Genomic DNA, 23,663 nt, shown 5'->3' with positions numbered 1-23,663 from the left:
TCGTGAATGGTGCTGAACATTCATCAGCGGATATCCCCACTTCTGACCTTATGGTGGAAGGAAGGTCATTGATGAAGCAGCTGAAGATTGTTGGGCCGAGGACACTACCCTGAGGAACTACTGCAGTGATGTCCTGGAACTGAGATGATTGAACTCCAACAACCACAACCATTTTCCTTTGTGCTAGGTATGACTCCAACCAGCAGAGGGTTTTCCCTTTGATGCCCATTGACTCCAGTTTTGCTAGGGTTCCTTAATGCCACACTCGGTCAAATGTTGCCTTGATGTCAAGCCAGTCATTCTCACCTCACCTCGGGAGTTCAGCTCTTTTTTCCATGTTTGAACCAAGGCTGTAATGAGGTCAGGAGCTGAGTGGCCCTGGCGAAACCTAAACTGAGCATCAGTGAGCAGGTTATTGCTAAGCAAGTGCTGCTTGATAGCACAGTTAATGACCCATTCCATCACTTTACTGATGATCAAGAGTAGACTGATGGGGCGGTAATTGGCCAGGTTGGATTTGTGCTGCTTTTTGTGTACAGGACATACCTGGACAATTTTCCACATAGCCAGGTAGATGCCAACGTTGTAGCTGTACTGGAACAGCTTGGCTAGGTGCGCCACAAATTCTTCAGCACAAGCCTTCAGTGCTGTTGCAAGAATCGTGTCAGGGTTCATAGCCTTTGCAGTATCTAGTGCCTTCAGTGGTTTCTTGACATCGTGTGGGGCAGAATTTTCCCAGGTTTGCACTAGGTGCATTAGCAGGCAGGTGAAATGATGTTTTACCCGCCGGCCTCGATGGCGGGTTTTCACACCATATAGTCCCGAACCCGCCTCATTATTTATGCACCCTCGGGAAACACACCGTTTCCGTGGCGGGCATGCTCATATTCGTCCACCTGCCATCACCCTGCCACTGCATCACGCCGGGTGCCATGTTTAAAGTCCAGCACAAGCACACATCTCAGCGCTTGCAGCTCACCACTGCAGCACGGAAGACATGGCCCTGAAACTGAAGAAGACTGCAGCCCTCAGGTTCAGTGGCACATCTCTCGAGCGACTTTTGGATGCCATGGAGGTCCGCCGGGATGTTCTCTCTCCCAATCTGGCTGCAGGAAGGGCAGCAACAGCACTAACCTGGCTTGCGAGGCGGTGGCAGAGGTGGTCAGTGCCAACGCCTTGCAAAAGAGGACAGCCACCCAGTGCAAGAGGATGAATGATCTCCTCTGTTCCGCCAGGGTAAATCACTCATCTCATCACTCAACTCACACACTCACGAACCCATCACACACCCACAGGGCCCGCACTCACTGCTGGTTCAAGGGACATCACCATTCAATCTCTCACACTCACCATCATTGTCCTCATCCTGTCCGTGGGTCCACTCAACAATCACACAGGCCAGGCATACTTGTCATCTGACAAAAAATGCTGGAAAAACTCAGCTGGTCTGACAGCATCTGTGGAGAGAAAATCAGAGTTAATGTTTCAAGTCCATATGACTCTTCTTCAGAGCGCTTCTACAGTGAAATATCATTGGCCAACAGGATTGCCTTGAAAAAATGGCAAGCGACAGGAAGGTCTGGGTCATGGCTAGTTCCTTGGACATGCGCAGTCTTCGGCAACACTGGTTCTCGGTCATCTGTAGGAATGAAAGGCGGAATCTATAGACCCTGGGTGTCACTAGGCATCAACCAGCGAGGGCTCGCTGTAGCTCTTGGGAGCCCCAGCTGTCCCTTCTTCCTGAGGTTGCTGCTCCTGACTCTGCACAGCTAGGAGCCTCAGTCGCTCTCTCCTCCATCATCTTTGCGCTCTGTAGGCCATCAGGCATACAGCTAGTTCATCAGGCTCCACGATCCTGATATACTCCTCCTGCAGGATGAAATAGAGAGACACGTGGTTAGCATGGGTGTACTAAGAACCTGTCCTGGTTAAGTGTGACGGCCCCTTAACGCTTCCTGTGTGGGTTAGCTTGGGTGTACTCATAACCTCTCTTGGTTATGCCTGAAGGCCTCTTAACACATCTCAGAGAGTGCTGGCCACCACTTGGATGGCCAGATATTAATGCACTACATGGCTGCACTGTTAGCTTGAACCATGGGGGAGACTGGTCTAAACCAGGATGCTGACATTGCAAGGGACTGTGAGCGCCTCCATCAGTGACTGCTCCATGGCCAGCTTTAGCAAGGAGATTGTACAACATGTGCAGTCCAACTGCTTTGCGATCCACTAAAGTGCAGACTGCAGAATTTGCAGTCTGTGCCTGGAGGGAGGGTGGGGGCAGGGGAGATCTGCAGAACCTGCTGGCACTTTGATGCCTCTGTGTTGCTTGAGTGGGTGGATAAGCTAGGAGTCCAACCCCAATCATATCAATGTGCCTGCACCTGAAATGTCTCCTTTGCAGAGGAATGGTCACTTTTTACAGGTTTCCCGAATGCATGGCCACTTCTCTCACTCAACCAACCACCTCACCTCGAATGCTTGTGCACCAAATTCAATGGCAGGGCTGCTGTTAACCACCAGCCCACCTGCCACCTGTCACCTTAACGGCAAGGCTGTGCTTGCCCCCCACTCACCCTCACCCTCAAAAGTAATTTCAGAGGCAGGGCTGCACTTGTCCCCAATTCCCCCTGCCACCAGTCGGGCAGGGCGGCACTTAACCCTGATCCCCCAGCGCCCCGAAGCCTGCAAAGCAACAGGTGACCCTGGTGAGCCCTGTAGATCGTTGCTGTTCACTCACCTCCAGTTCACCAAAGTGCAGGCTGCCAAGTACATGTCACCTCAGTGCTGTGAAACATGTTGGCGTGCTTTCCCACCGACGTGGACGGACAATCCAGCTGGGGTACTAGAGCCTGGCAGGATGGCCTGACAACGATATGCTGATGCAAGACAATGAGGCTCCCGATGACCGATGGCGGGAAACGCGGCCCGCCATCGGTGGGCTGAGCGGACAGTCGCGACCTACCTTCCTGCCATTACATTCGGCCACAAATCCTGCCCACCACCCCAACCCTCCACCTCTCACCCCACTCCCCCTTCCTACCTCACAATTATTATTGGGGCCTATGTTGTCAAATTAAATTGATCTTAACTGTTAATGAAAAGGTTCTTCACTATTTCCAATACTTTTTAGAATTAATAAATGAAAACTCCCAAAGGAAAAGGGGAAAAAATGCCCCTATGATTTTTCTCCTGCATTCTATTCAGCAGTACATTGGAGATTGATCTTCATTCCTAGCATGGATAGAAGATTGGCTGTCTGGCAGGAGGCAGAGAGTGAGGATAAGGGGGTTCTTCTCAGGATGGCGGCCGGTGACTAGTGGAGTTCCGCAGGGGTCAGTGTTGGGACCACAACTTTTCACTTTATACATTAATGATCTAGATGAAGGAACTGAGGGCATCCTGGCTAAGTTTGCAGGTGATACAAAGATAGGTGGAGGGACAGGTAGTATTGAGGAGGCAGGGAGGCTGCAGAAGGATTTGGACAGGTTAGGAGAATGGGCAAAGAAGTGGCAGATGGAATACAATGTGGGCAAGTGTGAGGTCATGCACTTTGATAGGAAGAATAGAGGCATGGACTATTTTCTAAATGGGGAGAGAATTCAGAAATCTGGAGTGCAAAGGGACTTGGGAATCCTAGTCCAGGATTCTCTTAAGGTTAACTTGCAGGTTGAGTTGGTAGTTAGGAAGGCAAATGCAATGTTGGCATTTATTTTGAGAGGACTAGAATATAAAAGCAGGGATGTGCTGCTGAGGCTTTATAAGGCTCTGGTCAGACCACATTTAGAATATTGTGAGCAATTTTGGGCCCCGTATCTCAGGAAGGATGTGCTGGCCCTGGAGAGGGTCCAGAGGAAGTTCACGAGAACGATCCCAGGAATGAAAGGCTTAACATATGAGGAACGTTTGAGGACTCTGGGTCTATACTCGATGGAGTTTAGAAGGATGAGGGGGATCTGATTGAAACTTACAGAATACTGAAAGGTCTGGATAGAGTGGACGTGGGGAAGATGTTTCCATTAGTAGGAGAGATTAGGACCCGAGGGCACAGCCTCAGAGTAAAGGGAAGACCTTTTAGAACAGAGATGAGGAGGAACCTCTTTAGCCAGAGAGTGGTGAATCTATGGAATTCATTGCCACAGAAGGCTGTGGAGGCCAGGTCATTGAATGTATTTAAAACCCAGATAGATAGGTTCTTGATTGGTAAGGGGATCAAAGGTTACGGGGAGAGGGCGGGAGAATGGGGTTGAGAAACTTATCAGCCATGATTGAATGGCGGAGCAGACTTGATGGACTGAATGGCCTAATTTCTGCTCCTATGTCTTATGGTCTTAGAGATTTCAGAATAACCCTGGCAATCCTAGCATAAGTACACCCAATGCAGCTGGACACCTTAGCTGGCCCATCGAATCAGGCCATCAAAGGACCAGGGCTGGGAATGGAGCAGGATATTAATCCGCTATATTTTAACTCCCACTATGTCTGGTTTCAGCCAGGCATGGGGATTTAAAATTTTAACTTAAATTACAGCCATTGGAACTACAATCATCACTAAGATTCTGGTAACTATTTACAAACGATTTTATAATAAATACATCAGATGGTGTACAGTATTAGTGAATGTTAACAGTCAACGATTGACATGCTGGTTAATTGTATCAGAGTTGCACATTGACTAGAACCTTTACGGTTTTGTACAAATAGTGTCAGTAAAAGGATCCGATCAGTACTGTGGTAAAAATCATCCTGATTGATAAGGCTTTGAGCATCAGAATTTTAATGTTACTAATTCCTAGCTGACCAGTGCTCAGTCTATGAAAATTGACAGTATGAAGCTAATCAGCCACAGTAACCATTGCTACTGTGTTCAGTCACATCTTCACTATCTATTATTCAATCAGTAACGATCACTTTGGGGAATGTACAGCACAGCCCTGGAGATGTTTGAGAATTGTTGGCATCTCTCTTTTCACTGTGTTACTTCCATCAACATTGTGAATTTCTAATATCAGACATGCCTTACTCATTACACACTTTGCATTTAATTTATCATTCCTCCCTATTTTCTGCCACAAATGATAAATAATTTATGTCCACCAGTTTGTTAGTTAAACATTGATCAGTCCTTGTTCCTATTTGCAGTGAAGAAGCAATCAGTTAGTGAGAAGCACGATTAATTTGTTGCAAAGTGCTGTAATAGACAGAAGCTAATTTAAAATTTAAATTGAACTGGTATGCGGCATATAATTATGTGGAAACTCATTTTACTATCTCGCTGTTGGCAGGAGTGCACCTTTTGATGAGTTTTCAACTGATGCTTGTCACGGAGCTTCATTCTGCTCTTTTACAATTTATTATTGGTAATGATACATGCATTACATTTTTCATCCTGCTATTACTCTACACGCAGCTTGTTTATTATATCAATACATAGTTAACAGCATGCAGTTACACAAGTGTGATTTGTTTTTCAACTTCCTGGCCAGACAATTTATGCAGGAACTTTCGAATTACATTTTCAACACAAAGCTTACTGTCTGCAGCTTCATCTCAAGTTAAAACTGTTACAGCGATTTGGCAATGGAGGTCAGACAGGAATCAAAGCAGAGTCTTGCTCTTGGATCACTGTCACTGAAATAAATAAGTAAAATGACACAACTGAACATTTATTTTCAGTGAAATTTATCCTTCTATGAAATTTTAACCAAAATCAAGTATAACAGCCACTTTATAAATTGGATGTGTACCATTTTAAGGGAGCTTTAAAAACCATTTCAAAATAATTTCCACTGATAATTTTTTTTTAATTGGATGGTGAATCAGTAAAAACCAATCCTCTAAATTTCAGAAGAAGAACCTAGAAATGTAACAAGGTCTGCATTTTAACATCCAGCAGGAATCTATGCTGGGGCTTTGATTTCTGACCTGGCCACCACAGTTTAAAAATTGGTAAATATTAACATCTAGGGCTCATGTAAATTCAGCCAACTAACTTTCAATCTATTCTGCACAGCAAGTAGCAGAAAATTGTGGGCTTCCACTCCTGCTCCTGCTGCATGGCCTCACAATGAAAGTAGGAAGAACAATTCAAACTTCCCTTTCTGTGTTTCTTCTGATTCTGATCCTCTTTGTTTTTGCTGATTTGAGCTGCTGGGGACTCACAGCCCCTTACCACTCGGGTCATAGAAACATAGAAACTAGGAGCAGGAGTAGGCCATTCGGCCCTTTGAGCCTGCTCCACCATTCATTATGATCATGGCTGATTATCCAACTCAATAGCCTGCTCCCGCTTTCTCCCCATACCCTTTGATCCCTTTTGCCCCAAGAACTATATCTAACTCCTTCTTGAAAGCATACAATGTTTTGGTCTCAACTACTTTCTGTGGTAATGAAACAGGCTCACCATTCTCTGGGTGAAGAAATTTCTCCTCATCTCAGTTCTAAATGGTCTACCCCATATCCTCAGACTGTGACCCCTAGATCAACTAGTAAAATGTGCAGTGAATTCACCAAGATGTCATGGAGATATAAAAAAGTCCCCGCCAGCTTTGGGAAGATGGCATTGCCACCTGCTCAGTTGTACAGAGCAAAGAAACACCTTTGACCACAAGTCCATCAGGCAGTGATCTGCACGTAATGTCCTAGAGGCCCTGCGGGAAAAGGAGATAGTGGATCCTGACGGATGGCTCCCCAAGCAGATTGTCAAAGTCATTTGGCAGAATGCCTCATCGCCAGAACTTCCCAACAAGCATCAAGATGTAGCTTGGCTGGTGGTGAGAAAGGCCCTCCCTGTCAGATACTTCCTACACCCCTGGGGCATAATTATCCCCCTGTTGGGTGGGGGGGGTGGTTTAAGAGCTGTGCCTCCGATCAAGCACTGCCATTTTACATGGGCAGGCCAATTAAGGCCTGCCCAGTGTGACGTCCACAGTGAAGTGCTATGCGCTCCCTGTGTGGGCGGGTTGGAGGGGGAAATTCCCTGAGCCGAGAGTGCACTCTTTTGCGCATGCGCACAAAAGAGCGGACACATCTCCCTGAGGCTAAGTGCTACCTCAGGGAGATCGGCTCAAAATGTACAAAACCTAAAAATAGAAAAGTCAAATTTCCCTAACATGTCCCCTCATGTGACAATGTCACATGAGTTGGGACATGTCCATAACTTTTAAATACACTTTAATTATATTTTTTTAAACCTACATGAAACCTCATCCTGCCCATGGATGAGATTTCATGCTTTTTCTAATGCCCGCCAGGGCTCCCGGCCTGCCCACCAACCTTAAGGTTGGACAGGCAGGTCCATAATTAGTTTAATGACTTTGTCAATGGCCTCAATTGGCCATTGACAGGTCGGCGGGTGCACATCTGATTCTGCTGAGCCCCTGCCTACCTGAAAATTTAAATGGGGCGGGATGACGTCGGGAGTTCCACCTGACATCATCCCGCATCATTTTACACATTGACGAGCAGGCCCCGCCTCCCCCCCACTCACTGACCGGAAATTCCTGACCCAGGAGTCTCACCCCCTCCCCACGTTGCCCTCCAGGTGGCTGTGGTGGTGAAGAGACCATTGTTCACCTCCTTCTGGAATGTGCCTTTTCAAAGAAGGTCTGGAGAGAGACGCAGTGGTGTTTGTCGAGGTTCATCCTGAGCAGTGCTGTGACACAGGACTCTGTGCTCTACGGGCTGTTCCCAGGGACGCACACCGAGACAAACATCAACTGCAGCTGGAGGATCATCAACTCGATGAAAGACGCTCTATGGTCTGCCCGAAACTTGTTGGTCTTCCAGCGCAACGACCGAGTGTTGCAGACTGGCACATTCCAAGGTCTAGGACTATGTGCTGAGGGATGCACTGAAGTTTGGGGCAGCCGCCGCAAAGGCGCAATGGGGAAAGGCTGCTGTCTAAGACCTTTCTGCCATAGTGCACCGAGGGGTTGGGAATTTTATAGACCCCTCGGGCTGTATGACTCACACGGAATGCATACAGTGAAAACTAAATGTAACATAATTGTATGGAAGCACCTCAGAGTGCAACATGATCTTTGTCAATAAGTTGAATACCATTGCACTGTCTGACTGACTGCAATAACCATATTAAAATGACTGTAATATTCATTGATTGTATTGAAGCACCTCATGATCTAGGTGGAAAATGTGAATCTGATTGTACTTTTTGTGATGGCCGTTTTGAAATTTTTGGTAATGTTCTTTCAGATATTTTATGAATAAAGTATATTTTTCCAAAAAAAGTTGTACAAAGTAAAATTGCGCTTTGTTGATTCTTGGTAGCTTCAGGGTGGGTAAGTAGTTTGGGCAGATTTTAACTTCCCACTTGCTCAGTTTCTGCTGGATGGGTTGGGTTAAAATCATTCTCATTGTTTCCTTACCAAAAGCCTGGTCCAGAGAATTGTGCATTGCATCCGTGATGTCAGAATGCATGTTGGATACACTGATGTTACAATGTCTCAACCAATCATGGCAAGGTCTCGACCATTCAGAGCTGACTTGCCAACCAATCAGCAACCCTTTTCTCATGCCATATAAATTATTAATCCTCTTTTAGATTTGTTATTCTTGAGAATCTGTCCTGATAAGTGCAAGGTTTAAGTGCAACCTTTGACAGCATGTCTGTTTTTCCAGCAATACTCAAGTTCTTTACTACCAAGTGACTATTTGATGTTGTTTACAAAATGTGTACAATGATTGCCAAAACAATTTACAGGATGCACTGAAAAATGTTAGCATATTTCAGTTGGGCATTAAAAATCACTTCCTTAACATTAATTCTACCAGTCAACATTTTGCAGCTACAGTCCATTCAGAAGTGCCATGCATGCTATTTTGCTGTAAAATAGCTTGACAGTGTTTTGTGGTCGTGAAAACATACATTACAGTTACATTACTTTCAAAACAGCCATTCAAAACAGTGGCATCTGTAAACTATGTAAATATTTGTTGGCTGCCATTTAGCTTAACAGTGCTTAGTTTCCAGGTAATTCTGTTTTTGTTTTGGAATTCCAGCATCCGCAGTAGTTTTTTTTTATCTCAGTGCTTAGTTATTCCCTTGTGTATTTTTCTCGAGATTTAGTGATGTTCAGCATAAAGACTGACTAACTCCTTTTTTTGACAATTTTTCTTTTCGGCTACAAGGTTTTTCTCCTGATCTTCCTCTGAGATCAGCAGCAAAGAAGTGTTGAGGAGGAACTGGGTCCAGTGCAGGAAATGTTTCATTGACCTGCTGAAGTCTGGCAAGGTGAGTCCAAGATGAGACCCAGATGGCATGCCTCCTGGTCAGCAGTCACCAGAATGCAAAAGTGAAGGGCATCCTGAGGGCACATAGAGTTCCCCTGACCAAAGGAGAAATGTATGCATGACATCATTGATGACCCACAAGCATATTTCACTATATGAGCACTATTGGAGAGTAGGCTATGGCCAAATTTGTGAATGAAAAGCTGCAAGTGGTGAAGAAGAACCACAGTATCCTAACAACATCTTTCTTCACCTCGTGGACCAAACAAAAGAACAACGCCAAGAGGCGCAAGAGGACGTGCACTGATTGTGGGGTTCCCCGGCTCCTGTTACTGATACACTTTGAGGAAATGATCCCTGATCTGGCCAGAGTGGCAAGCCACTGGAATATTGGTGATGGAGAAACAGGAATTCAATATTGACGGGGTAAAAGATCTTAACATCTCTAGGTTCAGAGGACGCATGACAGTCCTTCCTGTGCTAAAAGCTGTCAATGTACAAGCTATCATCTCATTATTTCTAGCAAGAGAAGAATCTGTTTATTGCACTGGCTTCTGATGACCACATCAGAAGAGAGAGCACTCATAGTTGCATTAAGAGAGGGGTGATGTGGTGCAAGATCCTCAGGCGGGTGTTTGCCACCGACCTCACTGTTGCCACAGGCACAGCCCATATCCTCTCCAGTCAGTGTGATAGCACGGTCCTCTAAGTGAGTGGGGGGTCTAATGTGGGCCACTCCTCTCCTGGTCAGGGACCTCTTCCTGCTGATGTGAGCCAGCTTCTCCTGCATGGAAACAGATAGAGGAAGTGTGAGCAGGACACCTGGCATTGTGTGGAATGTTTGTGTGGTGAGCGGAGACATGGACAGGATGAGGATGTGAGCTTGCGAGGATATGAGCCTGATGGAGATGTGAGGGTGTGTGTGAGAGTTAGTGGTGTTGTCCCTTGAGGTGTGAGATCCCTGTGGATGTGTGATGGGTTTGTGAGTATGAGTTGAGAGTGATGAGAAGAGTGAGTTACCCTGGTGGAATGGATGAGACCATTCATCCTGGGTGGCTGCCCTCCTTTGCAGGGCATTGGCACTGACCACCACTGCCACCACCTGCCATGCTGCTGCCCATCCTGTGGCCAGATTGGGGGTACAAGACATCACGGCACCCAAATGGCATTCCAGTGATGCAGCATTAAACCTGGGGGCTGCAGTCTTATAGCCTTTCGTGGACATCTTCCCTGCAGTAGTCGTGGGCTGGAAGCACTGAGATGTACGCGTGCGGCTGGGCTTTAAATATGGCAGCCGGCATGACGAAGCGGTGAGGTGATGGTGTGGTGGGTGAATGAGAGCCCGCCTGCCATGGAAATGGCACGTTTCCTGGGAATGCAAAAGTAATGCGGCAGGCTTGGGATGATACAGCATGAAAACCCGCCATTGCAGCCGGAGGGTAAATCTGGGACAACTCCACCCCTAGTGTTGTGCAACTCTCTCAGGGCCTATTGTATCTTGTCTATCAGTCAGTGCAATATTAATTTTGGCCCCAGCACTTTTAAAATTTAAAACACTTTTAAAACACAATATATGTGTCAAAGCATCTGTGAAGCCTAACCTGTAGTGGCAGAGATTTCATTAAAAATTCGATAGGTTTGTGCTTTTGAGCTTTGCTTAATTTTGAAACGTCCTTGAAAGAACTACATAAATGCAAATGATGAATATTTTACATAGCATTTAAAATGGATTACTTTAGCTATGTAACTATATAAGAACAGTTTCAATTACTTATGCTAATTGTGGAATTTTATGTCCCTCTACAATGCATGCGAGGGGCACTCATTAATTTTTCACATCCTTGATGGCATTAATTGTCTTGAACAGCATTAATTCTCCAGTTTCAACATAATATATGAAAGCCAATTAAATAGGCTGGGGAGAAATTGAGAAAGAAACTCTGGCAGTTCCTGAATTAATAATATGCAGTGAATCAAAGCGCCATGTGGAGCTTGCTGTAAATCTGTATTGCTGATAATCTGAGGATTCTGGTGGTGAAATCATCTTGTGATTCCAAATTATTTTCTCAATCTAGTTCCAGTATCTACTGTGGGAGGCATTTAAATTAGCAAATGGATCACCTTGCATTGTTCCAACTACATGCTCCAGAGAATCAGTTATCAATAGCCAGACCAAGTTTATTTGGTTCAATACTGAGCTATGCTTGGCTAAATTAGAAGATAATAACGAACGAAAAGTCACACTGAGCAATTACCAATATTGACATTGACAGAAGAGCGTTCCATTATACTTGTTACTTGCTAGGACAATGGCATTTAATTTGACACATGAGACATATAGGAATTAATTTTGAATTATTCAAATTGAACTGATTATTGATAACACTAAAATATGAAACATTGGTTGTACATTAATAACAATTTCTATGAGAGAAATGATGACAAACTTAAATAAATCAGAGGCATCAAGGTGATCCTTGATGTTAACAGAACTGCATCTATTGAATCTGTAAGGTTCACTTAAATCAAAAACAGAATTACCTGGAAAAACTCAGCAGGTCTGGCAGCATCGGTGGAGAAGAAATCAGTTAACGTTTCGAGCCTTCACGACCCTTCGGCAGAACTGAAGCATAGTTAGGAGAAAGGAGAAATATAAACTGGTTTAAGGTGGGGGGGGGCGGGGGGAGAGAGAAGTTGAGGGTGTGGTGATTGTGGAGATAAGCAAGCAGTGATAGGAGCAGGTAATCAAAAGATGTCACAGACAAAAGGATCAAAGAGGTGTTGAAGGTGGTGATATTTGTCTAAGAAAAGTGCTAATTAATAATGGAAGACAGGACACTCAAGGTACAGCTCTAGTGGGGGTGGGGTGGAAAGACTAACAAGGTTTTAGTTTTAGATTTAAAAATAATGGAAATAGGTGGGAAAAGAAGAATCTATATAAATTATTGAAAAAAAAGGGGAGGGGGGAGAAACGGGGTGGGGATAGGGGGAGGGGGAGTTTAAGATCTAAAGTTGTTGAATTCAATATTCAGCCCGGAAGGCTGTAAAGTGCCTAGTCGGAAGATGAGGTGCTGTTCCTCCAGTTTGCGTTGGGCTTCACTGGAACAATGCAGCAAGCCAAGGACAGACATGTGGGCAAGAGAACAGGGTGGAGTGTTAAAATGGCAAGCGACAGGGAGGTTTGGGTCTTTCTTGCGGACAGACCACAGGTGTTCTGCAAAACGGTCGCCCAGTTTGCATTTGGTCTCTCCAATGTAGAGGAGACCGCATTGGGAGCAACGAATGCAGTAGACTAAGATGGGGGAAATGCAAGTGAAATGCTGCTTCACTTGAAAGGAGTGTTTGGGCCCTTGGACGGTGAGGAGAGAGGAAGTGAAGGGGCAGGTGTTACATCTTCTGCGTGGGCATGGGGAGGTGCCATAGGTGGGGGTTGAGGAGTAGGGGGTGGTGGAGGAGTGGGCCAGGGTGTCCTGGAGGGAACGATCCCTATGGAATGCCGTCAGCGGGGGTGAAGGGAAGATGTGTTTGGTGGTGGCATCATGCTGGAGTTGGCGGAAATGGCGGAGGATGATCCTTTGAATGCGGAGGCTGGTGGGGTGATAAGTGAGGACAAGGGGGACCCTATCATGTTTCTGGGAAGGAGGAGAAGGCGTGAGGGAGGATGCACAGGATATGGGCCGGACACGGTTGAGGGCCCTGTCAACGACCGTGGATGGAAAACCTCGGTTAAGGAAGAAGGAGGACATGTCAGAGGAGCTGTTTTTGAAGGTAGCGTCATCAGAACAGATGCGACAGAGGTGAAGGAACTGAGAGAATGGGATGGAGTCCTTACAGGAAGCGGGGTGTGAGGAGCTGTAGTCGCGGTAACTGTGGGAGTCGGTAGGCTTGTAATGGATATTGGTGGACAGTCTATCATCAGAAATTGAGACAGAGAGGTCAAGGAAGGGAAGGGAAGTGTCAGAGATGGACCATGTGAAAATGATGGAGGGGTGGAGATTGGAAGCAAAATTAATAAATTTTTCCAGGTCCCGACGAGAGCATGAAGCAGCACCGAAGTAATCGTCGATGTACCGGAGAAAGAGTTGTGGGAGGGGGCCGGAGTAGGACTGGAACAAGGAAAGTTCCACATACCCCATAAAGAGACAGGCACAGCTGGGGCCCATGCGGGTACCCATAGCCACACCTTTTATTTGGAGGAAGTGAGAGGAGTTAAAGGAGAAATTGTTCAGTGTGAGAACAAGTTCAGCCAGACGGAGGAGAGTAGTGGTGGATGGGGATTGTTGGGGCCTCTGTTCAAGGAAGAAGCTAAGGGCCCTCAGACCATCCTGGTGGGGGATGGAGGTGTAGAGGGATTGGACATCCATGGTGAAGAGGAAGCGGTTGGGGCCAGGGAACTGGAAATTGTTGATGTGACGTAAGGTGTCAGAGGAATCACGGATGTAGGTGGGAAGGGACTGGACAAGGGGAGAGAGAAGGGAGTCAAGATAACGAGAAACAAGATAACGAGATAACAAGATGCAACACCTGCCCTTTCACTTCCTCTCTCCTCACCGTCCAAGGGCCCAAACACTCCTTTCAAGTGAAGCAGCATTTCACTTGCATTTCCCCTAACTTAGTCTACTGCATTCGTTGCTCCCAATGCGGTCTCCTCTACATTGGAGAGACCAAACGCAAACTGGGCGACCGCTTTGCAGAACACCTGTGGTCTGTCCGCAAGAAAGACCCAAACCTCCCTGTCGCTTGCCATTTTAACACTCCACCCTGTTCTCTTGCCCACATGTCTGTCCTTGGCTTGCTGCATTGTTCCAGTGAAGCCCAACGCAAACTGGAGGAACAGCACCTCATCTTCCGACTAGGCACTTTACAGCCTTCCGGGCTGAATATTGAATTCAACAACTTTAGATCTTAAACTCCCCCTCCCCCCATCCCCACCCCGTTTCTCCCCCCTCCCCTTTTTTTTCAATAACTTATATAGATTCTTCTTTTCCCACCTATTTCCATTATTTTTAAATCTAAAACTAAAACCTTGTTAGTCTTTCCACCCCACCCCCACTAGAACTGTACCTTGAGTATCATGTCTTCCATTCTTAATTAGCACTTTTCTTAGACAAATATCACCACCTTCAACACCTCTTTGATCCTTTTGTCTGTGACATCTTTTGATTATCTGCTCCTATCACTGCTTGCTTATCTCCACAATCACCACACCCTGAACTTCTCTCTCCCTGCCCTCCACCTTAAACCAGCTTATATTTCTCCTTTCTCCTAACTATGCTTCAGTTCTGCCGAAGGGTCATGAAGGCTCGAAACGTTAACTGATTTCTTCTCCACCGATGCTGCCAGACCTGCTGAGTTTTTCCAGGTAATTCTGTTTTTGTTTTGGATTTCCAGCATCCGCAGTAGCTTTTAGCTTTTTGTTTTTATCTCTAGGTTCACTTAAATGTCTTTCCTAATGTTGACAGGAGACACAACTTGCAGTCAAGTTTTGTTAGGAAAGTTAAATGAAAACAAGCCTGGCACTAATTATCTCACAACTGATTTTCACATGTAGCTGATAATTTTGGATCCCTGCAATCCCCAGATATGGTATGAAGTAGAGTGGCCTTATACCTTGGGTTGGAAAACCTTGAGAGGCGTTGAAAAATGTAACTGATTGTAATGTTTAATGAATGAATGATGCCATGTGATGTGAAGAGTATGCCTACTGTTTACATAATAGATCACTAAGTAAAACTAAGTTACCTTGTGATTTATCTCTCCTTATCTCCCTGCATCACACGTTATTTACCAGGCAAGAGAGATTGACAGCTGCTCCCAAGGCTCTCTGAATACAGCTCTTGATCAGAACCATGCCTGATAACATTCTGCTCCCCTGTTGGAGATCTCAAACTGGCTGTGGAGGGAAAAGCAAGCATTCTACCATTCTCAAAGCACGTTTAGGCCAGGATTTTCCATTCGTCGGGTGGGCTTGCGGGTGGGGGCAGTTACGGAGCTGACCACTGCCCGCAATCGGCTCCGCACCGCGTGAAAGAGTGCTTCAATCCCCCAAGGCACAGAGCTGCCTCAGGGAGATTGAAGCGCTTGTTGAAAAAATTAATAAAGAGCAGAAAAATTCAATTAAACATGTCCCCTCATGTAACTGTGTCACATGAGATGGGACACGTTTTTAAGTTCAAATGAAACTTTTACTTAATTTGTAATAGCTTCAGGAAACCTCATCCTGTTCTTGGATGAGGTTTCCTGAAAAACGTAAAGGCTGCATGGCCTTCTCGCCTGCCCGCCAACCTGGGCAGCATAATATTCAGATAAAAGCAAAAAACTGCGGATGTTGGAAATCCAAAACAAAAATAAAAATACCAGGAAAAACTGAGCAGGTCTGGCAGCATCTGCGGAGAGGAACACAGTTAACGTTTCGAGTCCATATGACTCTTCAACAGAACTAAGCAAAGGTTAAATTTTTAAGTCATTAACTGTGGTACCTGCCAGCTCAGATATTTTGGCTTAGACTCCAACATGCTATGATGGCTGCTGCCAGGAGTATAATGGCCAATGCTAAAAGAGGAGAAGGAAATAAGATGCATCCTTATACGGTCAGTCAATGGAGGAGAAATGCCTCTGTCCAGCTCTACCTGTCCCACCCCGCCTTAAACCAGCTTATATTTCACCTCTCTTCTATTTTTCCTTAGTTCTGTTGAAGAGTCATACGGACTCGAAACATTAACTGTATTCCTCTCCGCAGATGCTGCCAGACCTGCTGAGTTTTTCCAGCATAATATTCAGGTTAATTACCTGGTTAATGGCCTTAATAGCCCTTTCAATTTTCGGCAATGCGTGCCCGCCAAACGAAATATCGCGCAACTTTGCAATGACGTTGGGACAAACGCCTGATGTCATCGCGCGCTATTTTACGTTCTGGCATGTCAGGTGCGCGCCCGTACACTGAATGTAAAATTCTGCCCATAATTATTTTTGACACTGGTGTCTTGCCTCATATTCTAAACATTAACCAACTGAATGCCAAAACTCTCTCAGCTTCCAGAACATAACTTTTTTTTTAAATAGCTCCTTCTTCACTGATTTTGTGCAGACTTACAATGTTGAATGTCTTAGTGAGTGAGTATCACTATCAAAGGTCTTTATAAAAGTAATCATTTATAAATCGACTGATACAGCAGATACTAACAGCAATGTAATTTTCCTGTTGGGCAGTGAAGGAAGATTGCCTATCCATCCTCTACTGTGTTGACCCGAGAATTATTTATGGGGCCTGTCTAGTAATATGATATAGGTGAGCACCTGGCATTGAAGTAGCCTATCTAAGTTTGCCTATCTTTGGGCAGGAAGTGCGGTGCTGCTGCAGGATATAGAAGCTGGCAGCTGCTTTAAGGAGCAGGCATTGTGATTTTATCATGGCTTCCAAGTTGGAAGATTTTCTGTCTTCAACAGGCTCTGAACTATGAGGCACTGTTCCTCTCATCTCATTAATGGCATTAGGTCTGTTATCACACTGGTCAATGGGAATGGCAAGGTGGTGTCAACCAGCTGGGCAGTAGCTTGAATGGGCACAAATGTTAATGCTACTTCCTAAATCTGGACCCTCATGCCAACTGCCTCTGGTGTCTGTACATGTACTGAAATGTCTACAGGATGAGGCCATCCCCACAGTTATGGAATTGACAGAGCCTGCAATTATGCCTTATTCAAAACCCAGCTAATTGTGGGCAACTTCAGTTTGGAGGCTGTGATAGGCTCACAGTAGCCAGCCACTTCACACAACTTCTAGTGAGGTAGCACGAGAAAGGTTTAAGAAACCATGTTACACACTGACACCAGGGGAAGCACAGTATGCACACATTAAGCACATACACATACACACATCACATGTAGAGTTAGTAAGATGTTGATTGCATGGTAGTTGTGTATTCTGAGAATATTCTTGCTAAATTTTGGTATTGTGATTGAGCAGGTGACAGAAATGGAATATCTTGGAGTTCTGTATGAGGCTTAATGCACTTTAGGTTAAGGTATATTTATGGAGAGTGTGGGAAGGAGTAGACAGAACTATTAATTCAATGGGAACATTTTTAAGATAACAAAAGATATGCCCTATCAGAGCTTGTCACCTGACTTGCACAATCAGTAATGAGTTCTCTTCGGGCTTTATTGGCTCCTCATGTCATCTCTTTGGGGTGGTTCAGAGTCTTCCTCCTCCAAGGCCTCGCTGATAATACTTCTTTGTGGGTTAGATTAGTGGAGCATGTAGCAAACTATAATAATGCCCTTCTTAGCTGAGCTGAATTACAAACTATCTCTAGGTTTGACTGAACATGATAATGGTGTACTTTATAATTATTTTAGTGGTAGCATGAACCTCATTATAACTGTTATTAGCTAGGGTCTTTGGATGCAGCAGAAGTCTAATGGCCCAGGCATCCAGTGGTCATCCCTCTCATTGTCCTTTCTGGGTCAAATTTTGCAACACTATGAATTGTTATAAAATGAAGGTGTTATAGCTGTTTCTTGGAAAGCAAGCAGTGAGTAGCCCAATTTGACAGTTGCAAACAGCTTGAGCAGAGAGGGAGAAGAATGTTGATTTGTGTACATGGTGGCTCTATGTTAAGGAGTGTGTAGGGTCATGCAGGGGAATTCTCAAACCCTTGCTCTTTGGAAATCATTGCACTCCGTAAAGTTGCAGAGCTTTGTCATGCTATTCCAATCATCCATGACATCACTTGCTACAATAAACAAAGCATTGGTGACATATTTAATGAACATAAGTTTGGTTTCTGTTACTGATGTTCCCAATGGTACCTGGAATGATCATGAAAGGGAAATTCCTTCCAAAATCATATGCTCCAAATCAATCAGTTGATTGTCAATAGATACACCAAACAAATGGCAGAGGTCTTAGTTACAAAGGGCAACATGTTAATTACTTTGCTGTCACTCCTGTGGAATGGAGGTACCAGCTGAATAAGATTGTTTCATGGATACCAGGCTTCCCAGAACTACAGGGAGTAATAGATGGGGCCAACATATTATGTAGACCATTAAGCTTGCCTGCCATCTCCTATTGGGAAGCTGTCCTGCTGTCATCTAGACAGTGTGCCTTGAAGTAGCAAACAAGTCAACCCTACTTGTACCTGTCAAACATAGCTGCGTGTATTCTTGCCTTACACAGGAGTTTAGGTGCTACATCACTCTGTAATTTATTTACAGACGCATTTTCCTGCATTCACATTAGGTTTCCTTTCACTTCATTTTTGCCCTCGTCTCCTCGATGGGCTCTGCAAAAACTGACAAATATGTGTAATTCATTTTGAAGCTTTCTGAAGATTGAAACAGTGTTTGAGCCCAAATGCAAACATTTATTGTGAATGCACACATTGCCTTAAATCTGAACTGCCAGATCTTGCAATGTTACCAGTTTTCATACAACCATCTTTAGGTCTGGTTCTGGTGCAAGGAGCTTATGTATTAGGAGCTTATGCTAATTTATCAAATGTGCTGAGTTCACAAAGATGACACAATAACAATGACAGCCACAACAATTTGCATTTATATAGTGCCTTTAATGCTGAAAACATCCCAAGTTGCTCTGCAGAGAGTAAAAGAGCATCCAAGCCATGGAGGGAGAGATTAAGTGGACAATTACAAATTTGGTTGAACAAATAGCCTTTGACAGGGTTTATAAGGAAACAAGAGAGGTGGAAAGCTGTAGGGGTTGGGGAAGGAGTTAGGGCAGAAGTAGCTGTAAACCTTGCCATCTGTGATGGGTTAAATGAAAAAGGGATACATGAAAGGTCAGAATCACAGAGTGCGAAGGGAACATAGGCTGGAAGAGGTTAAAGGTTCACCTTCAATCCTCTATCCTTGGTAAATATCTACTTACCTAAAACACTGCAGCCCGTATCCATATGCACCCCCACTCACCTCCTACTTCCCCTGTCCTTGTTCATCTACAGTAAATTTTAAATTTTCATCATTGTATTTAAAACTCTTCATGTTTTTGCCCCTGGTGACAGAACATTGGCAGATTGAGTTTTGGACAAGTTAGAATTTATGTTTGAATATGGGAGGCCAGCAAGCAAGATATAGAAGAAGTTAAGTCTAGAGGTAGCTAAAGCATAGATAAGGGATTTGGCAGTGGGATAGATTTAATGGAAGGTAGAGATGTAGAGGTGGACAATGTTGTACAAATGAAAATAAGGTGACAGATAGGAACTAGGGTTTGAAGATCTGCTTTGATTAAATAGAACAACACATCCTGGAAATTGCTCAGATTTGACATTGCTACACCAGGAGTGCACTGGAAATGTGTCTAAGTGGGGTTTCCACTGAAGTTCTAGAGAAGTAATGTTCATAAGTTATTACTACATTATTTGGCCCATTAAGTCCATGTTGGCTTTCTGTAGAGCAATTCTGTCAGTCCTGTTTCACTGCCCTATCCCAATGGCCCTGCAAGTTTATTATTTGTTCATCATCTCCACATCCACCACCCTTGTAGGTAGCGAGTTCTAAGTCATTACCACTTGCTGAGTAAAAAAGTTCTTCTTCACAATCCCCTTGCATCTCTTGCCCAAAGCCTGAATTCTGTGTCCCTTCCTCCTTGTGCCATGAGCTAATGGGAACAATTTATCTTTGTCTACCTTATCTAAATCTGTCATAACCTTGTACATTACCATTAAATTTCTCCTCAAATTTCTTTGCTTTACGGAGACCCCAGCTTCTCCAACCTCACCATGTGGTGACCAGAACTGAATGCAACACCCTAGTTGTGGCCTAACCAAATCTTTACAAAGGTTGAGCATTGCTTCCCTGCTGTTGTACTCAATAACTCTATTTATGAAGCCCAAGATGTGATATGCTTTGCTAATTACTCTCTCAATATGTCTTAACAACTTCAAAGATCTATGCACATGAACCCCCAAGTCCCTCTGTCCCTGTGCACTCTTTAGAAACGTGCCATTAAGTTTATTTTGCTGCTTCCTATTCCTTCTGCCAAGTAGATAACATCCATTGGCTCTCCTTTGTCTAACCTACTCATTATCTCCTCAAAGAATTCTAACAGATTTGTCAGGCATGACCTCCCCTTGATGAAACCATGCTGACTTTGCCCTATTTTACCATGCACTTCCAAGTATTCTGAAATCTCATCCTTAATAATGGACTCTAAAGTCTTACCAACGACCGAGGTCAGGCTAATCGGCCTGTAATTTCCCGTCTTTTGCCTCACTCCCTTCTTAAATAGGGGGGTTGCATTAGCGATTTTCCAGTCCTCTGAGACCCTTCCTGACTCCAGTGATTCCTGAAAGATCACCACTAACGCCTCCACTATCTCTTCAGCTATCTCCTTTAGAACTCTGGGGTGTAATCCATCTGGTCCAAGTGATTTATCCACCTTCAGACTTTTCAGTTTTCCTAGCACCTTCTCCTTGGTAATGGCCACCATACTCACCTCTGCCCCACGACTGTCTTGAATTTTGGGGATGTTACTCGTATCTTCCACTGTGAAGACTGATGCAAAGTACCTATTCAGTTCCTCCGCCATTTCTTTGTTCCCCACTACTACTTCTCCAGCGTCATTTTCCAGCGGCCCAATGTCCACTTTTGCCTCTCTCTTACCCTTTATATATCTAAAAAAACACTTGCAATCTTCTTTTATATTACTGACTAGTTTACCCTCATATTTAATCTTCTCTCTCATTATTTCTTTTTTAGTTGTCGTCTGTTGGTCTTTGTAGGCTTCCCAATCCCCTGCTTTCCTACTGCTCTTCGCCTCATTGTATGCTTTCTCTTTAGCTTTTATGCTGTCCCTGACTTCCCTTGTCAGCCATGGTTGCCTCGTCCTCCCTTTAGTATGCTTCTTCTTCCTAGGGATGAATTTTTGCTGTGTCTCCCAAATTACTCCCAGAAACTTCTGCCATTGCTGTTCCACTGTCTTTCCTGCTAGGCTCATCTCCCAGTCAATTCTGGCCAGCTCCTCCCTCATGCCTCTGTCGTTGCCTTTATTTAACTGTAATACCGTTACATCTGATCCCAGCTTTTTCCTCTCAAATTGCAGGGTAAATTCTATCATATTATGGTCACTTCCTCCTAAGGGTTCCTTCACCTTAAGCTCCCTTATCAAATCTGCCTCATTACACATCACTAAATCTAGAATTGCCTGTTCCCTAGTGTGCTCCATCACAAGCTGCTCCAAAAAGCCATCTCGTAGACATTCCACAAATTCCTTTTCTTGGGATCCACTACCAACCTGATTTTCCCAGTCTACCTGCATATTGAAATCCCCCATGATCACTGTAACCTTGCCTTTCTTACACGCCTTTTCTATCTCCTGGTGTATCTTGTGCCCCACATCCTGACTACTGTTCGGAGGCCTGTACATAACGCCCATTATGGTTTTTTTACCTTTGCGGTTCCTCAACTCTACCCACACAGATTCTACATCATCTGACCCTACGTCATTTCTTGCTATCAATTTAATTTCATTTCTTACTAACAAAGCAACCCCACCCCCTCTGCCAACCTGCCTATCTTTTCGATAGGATGTTTATCCTTGGATATTTAGCTCCCAGTCCTGATCCCCTTGCAGCCATGTCTCCGTGATGCCCACCACATCATACCTGCCAATTTCAATCTGCGCCACAAGCTCATTTACCTTATTTTGTATACTGCGTGCATTCAGATAGAACACCTTCAGTCCTGTATTTCCTGTCCCCTTTCTCATTGTCGTCCCTTTATCTGATGTGCTTGAAGTTAGATTCCTTGCCCTTTCCAAACACTCTGTCCTATTTTGTGTTCTGGAGACTTTAATAGCCTCTCCTGGGCTCTCCTTTCTTTTCAGTTTTTTCATAATTTTCCATGAAGTTGAATCCACCTCCCCACCACATGCTACCCTGCTGCTTTGTTTCCCATTAATCATAATTCTTGGAGTTTTACCCTTCCTTCCCCCCCCATTTTCTAGTTTAAAGTCCTGTTGACCACCCTATTTACCATTTTCGCTCGAACATTGGTCCCAGATTGGTTCAGGTGGAGACCGTCCCAACGGTACAGATCCCTCCTGTTCCAATACTGATGCCAGTGCCCCACGAAATGGAACCCCTCTTTCCCGCACCACTCCTTTAGCCACGTGTTTACTTCCCTTATTCTCGCGTCCCTATACCAATTTGCACGTGGCTCGGGTAGTAATCCGTAGATTATAACACTTGAGGACCTGTTCTTTAATTTAGTTCCTAGTTCCTGATAATCCCCAAACAGGTCCTCTCTCCTAGTCTTACCTATGTTATTTGTCCCGACGTGGACCACAACAACTGGATCCTCCCCCTCCCTCTCCAATATACGTTCAAGCCAGTCAGAGATGTCCCTCACCCTGGCACCAGGCAGGCAACATACTATGCGGGACTCTCGATCCTGCTTACAAAGGAAGCTATCAATTTCCCTAATTATAGAATCCCATACAACTACCACTTGTCTTTTTGCTCCCCCCTCTTGAATGGCCTCCTGTGCCACAGTGCCGTGGTCAGCTGGTTCATCCTCCCTACAGCCCTCTTCCTCATCCACACAGCGAGCAAGTACCTCGTACCTGTTGAACAAGGTCAAGAGCTGAGGCTCCTCTGTTCCTGAACACAGAATCCCTCTACCTGCCTTACTTGCAGTCACACTCTGCTGACCCTGACCGGACTTGAGGTACTTAATCTACCGGGTGTGACCGCCTCCTGATACAAAGCGCCCAGGTAACTCTCCCCCTCCCGGATGTGCCACAGCGTCCGGAGCTCGGACTCCAGCTCATCAATTCTGAGCCGGAGTTCCTCCAGCAAGCAACACTTGCTGCAGATGTGGTCACTGCGGCTCTCAATGGGATCTGCCAGCTCCCACATCATACAGCTACAGCACAGCACCTGCCCAGCCATCTCTACTTAGATAATTAATTTATTAATTAGCTTTGCAGTGTTTTTTTCTTCAAATTTGGTACAAATTTCCTACCAACCAATCAGGTCACAGCTTTCCTGTGACGTCACTTTTTCAGTTTTGGCTTCAGTTACTCTGTGCCCCGAGGTCACCGCTCTGGTGCTCCTCCCTCCAAGTCTGCTCCCTAGAGAGAAGGCTGTGAATCCCCGAGGTAAGCTAGATTTTTACTCACCGCTCCAGTGCTCCTCCCTCCGAGTCTGCTCCCAGGATTTACTCACCAATCAGCTGCTTTTTCTTTAAAATCCACTTTCAGAAGAGTGTCCCTCACAGGTCTGGTGCACTCCTGAAGGCACTGCCTCTTCCTCGCTCTCTTTTTTTTTAGGTTTGAGGAGGAGGGAGGGATGGAAACACTACAGAAATGTAATGTTTGGGGCTATTCCGTTCTTTGACAGTGGGTCCTCCTCGATTCCCTCCTGAGTCGCGGTGGCTGCGATGACTTCTCC

This window comes from Cetorhinus maximus, chromosome 1, assembly GCF_964194155.1.
Source record: "Cetorhinus maximus chromosome 1, sCetMax3.hap1.1, whole genome shotgun sequence".
Classification (NCBI taxonomy): Eukaryota; Metazoa; Chordata; class Chondrichthyes; order Lamniformes; family Cetorhinidae; genus Cetorhinus; species Cetorhinus maximus.
This window is presented reverse-complemented; position numbering follows the sequence as displayed.